The sequence below is a fragment of the Copidosoma floridanum genome, unplaced genomic scaffold, assembly GCF_036245765.1.
Source record: "Copidosoma floridanum isolate Cflo_tuat_1 unplaced genomic scaffold, Cflo_Japanese_pri ptg000004l, whole genome shotgun sequence".
Lineage (NCBI taxonomy): Eukaryota > Metazoa > Arthropoda > Insecta > Hymenoptera > Encyrtidae > Copidosoma > Copidosoma floridanum.
In genome coordinates, this window is record NW_028321881.1 from 42,236,150 (window position 1) to 42,245,183 (window position 9,034).

Below are 9,034 nucleotides of genomic sequence, written 5' to 3' on the forward strand. Positions count from 1 at the left end.
ATATGTTTTTAGATAATTTTTTTATCAAAGTTTTGACACCGAAACGACGAGTTGAAAACGTCGTGTTTGACGCCCGCACGGGCCGTCCACCGTGGCGCTGGGACAGTTGACGTGATTCTCCCCATAAGTGCACATACATGATTGCACTTGTGTGAAGCTTAAGAGATACAACTAACACAAGTAATCACATAGAAATGTAATATAAATGTGTAAAAGCTAACCTAAACTGACATTAATATTTATGTATATTGAATACCGTGTTATGACAAATCGACAAATTCAAGCAGTACTTGTATCTTTTAAGCTTCACACAAGCGCAAGCATGTATGTTGTGTTGACACAGTCAAAATCTATGTTCTTTTTTTTTACAATCTCGTAGGATACGTAATAACACCAAACAAAATTTATTACTGTACATCAGCATAATATACACTCAAATCACTAGTTTATTTGATGAATTCACTTTAAATAATCTTTTTATTAATTGATTAATAGTATATTACGCACCAAGGGAGCAAAGTACGGCATTCCCTCCCAGGTGTGTAATTACCTCTCGAGCCAAAGGTGAGGGTAGCAAACACTCGGAAGATGATACCGTACTTTGTTCCCAAGGCTCGTATACGGTTTTTTCTCTTCCTCCGCTGAAAATGCGACGTTTTTCCCTGATTTAAGGGAGAAAAGTGCAACATAACTTTACAGGTAAGAATCGTATTTACTGCTCATTAGGAAAAGTATTTTAGCCTCTCGCTTACGGCTCGGGAGGCAATTTTTTCGCAGAGGATGGCACAATAATTTTTCTATGAGCAGTACATTCTTTTTTTTACCTGTGAAGTTATGTTGCACTTTTCTCCCTCAAATCAGGAAACAAACTAACTAAGTCTTACTTTTGGTGGGGTTTTAGAAAAACAAATTTCCCTTAAGGCTCTGTGCATAATGGCGATCTCAACGAGGGATAATTTCTTTCACTCGACGGCGCCACCTGACATAGATGCATATAATAGCTCAGGCTCACTTCAACTTCATTCCAGAGATTGTACGCATACAGTAAGCAGAGATTAGTCAATAAGTACACTGCAGCGTCGAATGGTGAAAGGTTGAAGGAGGGAACTGTCTGAGCCCAGACGTTTGGGCTGTTAGAGTCCAAACGGTTGAGCTCGTAGTCACGAATGTAATACATATATATATATATATATATATATATATATATATATATATATATATATATATATATATATATATATTTACTGTAGTTTTATTTACAATTAAACTTTACCTATGTAATAAAACAACAATTTTTGTTAAAACATTTGGGTTTTCAATGGTACTAGATTTTTTATTTTTTTTCCCCCTTAAGATAGAAACAATGATAATGCGAGCCAGACGTGGGTTTTTAGGTCTGGAAGATGTGAGATTTAAATAATTTTAGAAAAAAAAATTATTTAAGTGCAAGTGATTCAAGTGAATCCTTGTTATTTATTGTGAAAAACTTTAACAAAACGTTTTATCGATTTGAGATTGAACAAATTTCTTATTTTTTAAGCGCTTTAAAAAATAGAAATAAAATCGTCGTAATTTTTCGTTCTCTACCTAAACTTTTTCATTGATTTACTGCGTACAACAAGAAACATTCCATAAAATGAACCAACGTAGCTGCCAGGGATTTGAAATATTAATACTTTGGTATTAAATAAATAATATATTGGGACATTTCCAACATCAGGACCACCATTACCACACCTGGTCCATTCAACTTTTGAGCCCATTGTTTCAACCAATCGAAATTCTACGAAGGGCCACGTATTTAATTGTAGCAAATACGAACTTCTTTTACTCCTACTCTTTAAAAACTATAACCAATCTACTCAAACTCAAGAGTTTTTTTCTCCCACCACACCTGCGTTAACGCAAGCTCGATCGAGTGCCTTTTTTCCCCCGCGACCGCAAGTTTTAGATATTTTCTCCTCTTTTTTTATTATATTTATGAGTGTTCGAGCTATGTATTAATTTTTTTTCACCGTTTGGAAATGAGGTTACTAAAAACAGATTTTTTCGTAGATAGATTATACAAAATGATTAATTTGTGAACACAAGCAGACAAACGCGTCCTCTAATCTGATCCATTCCTGTTTGCGGTACTGGGTACTACTTCACGTGTTGTTAAAAATGAATGACGTCTCTATTCAAATTTGCTAGTTTATTTTTATACCCACTGACATGTAGAGGAAAATTCTACAATATAATTTTTATTTTAAACTAACCAAGGAATAAAAAGACAATATTTTACCAAAAAAAAATTTCTTTTTTCGAATTTGTAGCAAAATTTGTTTAAAACTATTGATTTGATAGTTGTGAGACAACCTCCTACAAATAATATCGTATGGCTAGTGAAAATGCCTGAAAAAAAGTTAGGTAGAGTGATTAAAGTCGAAGGTGTACATCTTATTTTTAGATGTACGCAAACCATGGGTAGCATAGCAAGAAGCTCACGATTCAAAGCTTATCGATAAGAGACAATGTTTTTTACCAGTCTCAAATTTTTGTATTTCTAAAGGGCAATAATTCAAAAATCTTTAACGCCTTGCAGAGTTGCAAAAAGTTTTTTAACGATCAAGATATTAACGGTTATAAATTGTATAATTCTAATTTTTCAAAAGTTTGCCAATTTTTTACTTAAAAAGTATGACGTATTGAAAAAAATTGCATCAAACATTTTTTTTAAGAGTGTCAAAGAATAAGAATAAATTTTTTTTACCAAAATTTTATAATTTTTTTAATTGTTAATAAAATTTGTTAATTACTTTTAGTATGTGCATTCGACACCAAGCCACAATTGAAAATCTTCTTAACAGGTCATAATACATAAAAAAAATTCGAGTGAGACCGTTTTAATGGAAAAGGCCACAGGGAAACAACGGGAAAAAACTGACCATTGCTTCCTGAAATATCTTCTTCTTCCTACGTTCCATGAAAGGATCAGAACTTGTTATTTATTCACAAAACGTTTGAATATTAAGCCAGGAACTTACAAGTTAAAAAACTTTGTGAATTTGTGTACATTTTTATTTCATTTTCTTAACTATAATATAATTCAACAATAATCAACAATAACTTTTAAAAATCTTTTTTTCAATACTTCAAATTACAATATCGAGTAAAGAATTTTTCTAATTAATTATGTAAAAATTTTCTGTTCCTTGTCATTACGGCGTTATTTACCAGCAGATAAATTCCTTTATTTAACAAAAATTAATCATGCTCAACAATAAACTGGCTAATTACGTTTTTATTTTATTCGCATCCTTACTCAATAGTTAATGACCAATGTATTAAAGATACAAATCTATTTAAGTTGCACGAGCTTTCTTGCATCAATTTTTTTCATACGATACAAAAACATAGTAGGGTACGTATAATAGATACTGAGTGATAAGAAGTCATATCTCATAAGAAGTGATGCACGTTTTTTTCTTTTTTTTTAATAGTTTTATGACACTTACTAGGACATATTTAACGTAGAAAAAATTAATAAGGTAGTATACTTATTTATTGACACTGTTTCTCTTAAAACATGTTATTTTCACAATATTTGTAATACACGTTGTCTTAGTTGGTTGAGCATATATTCTACGATCAGACTTGTACTAATATTAGTTGGACAAAATTAAACAGTAACTTGCGAGATAACTTAAATCTTGTCATAGATTTGTTCAAACGAGTTATTTTATGGTATAATTGAGTTACGTCTTATTCGACAAAATTGAAATAAAATATTGTACAAACACAAAATTTACACACTGATATTTTTATAATCGCTCGAAATTCTATTGTTTCCTTGGAACTTTGGGCCCTTTCTTGCGGCGCAGTGTGTACCTGCAAGCACATTTCCGCGCGAATCGTCTGACGTATACTCGTTGTACCCCTTCCATGCTCAGCAAACGAACAAAACTATGAACGCCTTGTTCGGCAGCTTGGCCACGATAAGGCCCTCAAATCAGTGGTAAAACCGAACTCGCCTCGTAGCAGTTAGCAGTCGTAGCTCGCGAACTATTGTATATAATTGCAGTCACGTCATCAATATTCTGAGTTATCGGGGCAGGTTGGAAAGATTTGATTGGAACGCGAAAGTGAGATAATCAGACTCTCCAGACCAACCGACTCGTGTCACTATTCTCACAACTAAGAGGTTCTTGTTAAGTAACTTGAACCATAATTCGCACTTTTATTTTCTAACTAATCGAGAATTTCATGTTACACTGGAATTTGTGTCAAAATGTCTGAAGTGGATTCGACTTATCCACCTTTTGAGCCGCATCCCCCATTAATAGCAGGTCCTGATAGCCACTTTGAATATGAGTTGGCGGGTTACCAAACTATATCTCCTAGCAACACTTCCCAAGAGACGAGGCAGTTGGCAATTTAATTGATATCTAAGGATGATCCTCGCATCTCAGCCGCCAATAATGATAAGGTGAGGAAACGATCAATCAAAGACGAATATCTCGATTTCTTTACATTTCTCGAAAATTCAATAAGTGGTGCATTTTTAGTTGAAACGTCTGAGAAAAATAGATACTACAATATTTGTTCCCAATACTCTCAACGTCATCGTAAGTATCAAAGTCTTTGTTTAAGTATTTGTCCGGTTTTACTTATTTATGATTGAGTTTTACGCGCGTTTAATTTTAAAATTAAATTGAATAAGTACCTGCCAACAAGTCTTATGCTCTACTTTGGCCAAAACTTTTATCATACAAATGAAAGTCTCTAGCGATGTTTTGATACTATGCAATTAATACGTAGTAAGGTTCTTTTATTTAAAAAATGTGTTCATGGCTTAGGTCAGTGGTAAATCTATTGTAGTAACCGGCATCAAGAAAGTTGAAGATGACGAGAACGAAAACGCTTACCCAAAAACTCCCCTGGAAGTTAACATTCCAGAACAATTTGATTCGGATAAAGTTGAGGCGTGGCTCGACTCAGACATCAACTTTTTATATTTATATGCTCCTCCTCAAAATGAGCCAATGGCCAATGTATAGACTGTAATCAAAAGTAAAAATATCGATTGACTCATGGTTATTATCTACGTAAGAGAATGTATAAGGAGAAATAATAAATGATGTCATTCCATTATTAAATCTATTTTATTCACAAACAATTAACCAAAAAACTGAGAGATTTCATAGTTTTTATCATGTTCATCTGAAAATAAAAATAATAGTGTGAGCATTTTACAATATGTTAATTATTAAACTTGAACTATTGTCAACTTTCTTTCCACTAATACCAAAAACAATTTTGTCCTTAATATTTCAATAAAAAAAAACTTATTGTTTGCGAGGCCTTTGCAAAAATACCTGTAACGATGTAGGCATAGTAGAATAAAAATGGTTAAATAAATACATCAAATTTTTCATCGACTATGGCTAGAAATTAACTAAGTCAAAGAAAAAGCAGAATACTGTTACAAAAAATATATTAAATTAACGTTTAAATATTTCTATTTAAGTTACCTATTGATGGAGCATTTTAGTATATTTTTCAGGTATAATTAGCAATCACGTAAGTTGTCTTTTGCCTTATATTTTTCTTCAGTAATACTTATCTCAACAATATTTATACAACTTAAAACAGTATTTCGTTAACGTCGATTTAAGCTAAGCTTACTGATAATATGATGATTTAATTTTCTTAAAGTTGGGAATTACATACATTGCAATACATTTTTATCCTGCGATTAAGATCATATGTATGTCATTATAACAGCCCACACGCTTTTAAAAATGTTTTTCTGAGCTTTTTCTTTCCGACATCGAAAACTTTCTACAGCTCCATCCAGCATAAATCAAAGAAGCGACAGTACATAGAGTCGAGCCCAGAAAGCGTTACAGTACGAATACGTACAATGAGCATGACAATTGAATTTTACCATCCGCTACTATGCTGCTTTGCTTATAATATATTTATAATTGTTCCTATATGTCCCGCGCTTGTTTTTGTTTTACGTTTATTTTTCCTACCATCTGTTTTTAGAATCAAGCACTGACCCTTTTGTAAGTACATCATGTTATTGATCGAATACTCTTTTTTGGGTGTTTGAATAAAATCACAAGCCATTTATGGTTGGTGTGGAGGATTTTTTATGTTTCGAGCCTATGTGGTAGTTTTGTGAGCACGTGGCTACATCTCTGACAAGAAAAAGCCAAGAAAATTGGAAGAAGATATTGACAGCTATGTAAAAATAAGCAATAAAGCACTAAATAATTTTGTGCAGCATGTACTAAATAAAGTTGAAGGAAATATTATTTTTTAATTTTTTTGAAATTTAAATTAATTATGATGCATGTATTACTGCTGTAATTACATTCTTTACTAAACTACTTACATCTAAATTACTAGACAACAATGTTTGTTTTTCATCGTACAAGATTTTTTACTTTTTTTTCCTAAGATAAAAACAACAATTCTACGATCCAAACGTGAATTTTTAGGTCTAGAAGGTATGAGATTTAGATAATTTTAAAACTATATATTATGCAAGTGCAAGTGATTCAAGTGACTCATTATTATTTATCATAAAAAACATTAACAAAGAATTCTATTAATTTTAAAATAAACGAATTCCTCACATTTTAAGAGTCTTTTTTAGATCAACGAAAATTTTCACAATTTTTCTTTTCTACCTTATTTTCTTTATTAGTTCTCTGCGTCCAACAAAAAATATTCCATAAAATAAACCAACGTATTTGCCAGAGATTTATATTATTAATACTTTGGTATAAAATAAATAATATATTGGGACATTTCCAACATCAGGACCACCACCACCACACCTGGTTAATCGAACGTTGGAGCCCATTGTTTCAACCAATCGAAATTCTACGAAGGGCCACGTATTTACTTGTAGCAAATACGAGCTTCTTTTACTCCTACTCTTTAAAAACTATAACCAATCTACTCAAACTCAAGAGTTTTTTCTCCCACCACCCCTGCGTTAACGCAAGCTCGATCGAGTGCCTTTTTCCCTTACGACCACATCTTTTGGATATTTTGTCCTCTTCTGTCATTATTTTCATGAGTATTCAAACTATGTATTGATTTTGTGCCTTTTGTTTGCAAATAAGTTGACGAAGAACAGATATATTTGAATATGGTTTATAAAAAATGATTTCTTTTCTATCTCAGCGCCACAAATCACAGGCTAACAAACACACCTTTTGATGCAATTTTTTTTTCTTGTTTTCCTTTCTTTTCTTATTCTTTTATTATTTTTTTTTTTTTCATTGTTCAATTTTCTAAAAAATTGTATTATTGATTTATCAGTAAACAAACAGACCATCTAAATTATATAAATAATGATTGTTATCTTTTTTCTTACAAATAAATTTATGAAATTTAAATTACTATATCAAGAAAAATCACGCAGTCTCTCGACCTGCTGAGCGACCAAAATCGCCCGTCCAAAATACAACTGCCGAGGATATCGTTGTCATGGCCTCTACCGTATTAGGTGCGATAACATATATTTATATTAGTAGACTGCACAGCTGCAGCCAAAATTGACGCCACTCCAATATCGAATATGTAATAGGTAAGGATAAAAATCACTACCCAATAGATGTCCTAATGCCATTAAATTTATAAGTATTAAGCTAATTCTATTAAGAAAAAAATATGTCAATTAAAAAAATATGATTATTTTGGAATCACTACCACCTGTAAGTATACTATAGTATATATACTATACTAGTCCAGTAAAAATCGTTTGTGGGTAAAAGTGGGTAATTCCTCCCCAGCTGCTTTTCCCTATAGGAGAACTATACTATTAGCGGGTACGCGGTAGCCAAGGGCTTTAATAAATCATGTGCTAAGAGAGTCTTTTTGTTTGACGCGCTGATGGATGTAGTATTCAGGTGCTACCTACCGATCGTGTCAAGGGGGTCGGAGAGCTATGAGACTAAATAAATAATTAGAGTGTAGTTGTGTCCTTGATCACTACATGCCCAGTTAGATTGTCCGATAATCTTTGACTTGACTTTTATAAAGTAGTCTATTGTCCTTTCCATGATTCTCACGGACTTTAAGAATCACATGAATTTTCAAGATTCTCTTAAATGGGGAAAGTATAAATTTCACCGAATAGTGTCTTGATTTTCTCAATTTGGCCGATCGCTTTAGATACAAATCTGTTACAAAAAACCAGAACGTCTTTCAGTAAAAACAGATACTGTATCGAGTGAAACTTGAAATTCCTGAAACTTCTGCAAGACTGGCACGGTCACGTTAACGAAAGTGAATTCGTTTAAGTTTTTTTTTTTTTTTTTTTTTTTTTTTTTTTTTTTTTTTATTTATAATGGTTTTTTTAATTTAACTACATTTAGATGAGTGTACGGTACCCGAGAACATAATTTTAAATTGAATCTGCCTATGTCTGACCAAACTCGGACTCGTACTACTTGAAATTGGATGACTCGCAGTTTCCTGATTCCAGACAAATGACGAGCTTACTTCATACCTCATGCCTACGAAGAATCTCTGCAGTGTTACCTTTGAGTTTGTACTTTGTTAGTGATAAAGGAGAAACTTTTTGAGTCAAACTCACCGAGTTGCTATTTAATAAGGTGGCAGTATCGATTTGAGAGGTAACAAGTATTATTCATCGAAACTCGATAGTATTGATATACATTGTATTTATCTCCTAGGGTTTAAATTTAAGTTGAAAACTATCGGATTAAGTTGTCTACTATTTTTAATGCAAACTTTTCTTTCACAGCTTAAGTACTACAATATCACAAACAACATCAGATCAGATTCTTTAACGCGTGGGTATATCTGCAACTATTTACAAATTGCTCTATTTTCATAAACCATCTTCGAATATATCTGTTCTTCGTCAACTTATCTACAAACGAAAACCACAAAATCAATACATAACTTGAATACTCAGGGAAATAGTAACAGAATAGGACAAAATATCCCAAACTTCCGGTTGCAGGGAAAAAAAGGCGCTTGATGGTTGCGAGTTTAAGAAGAT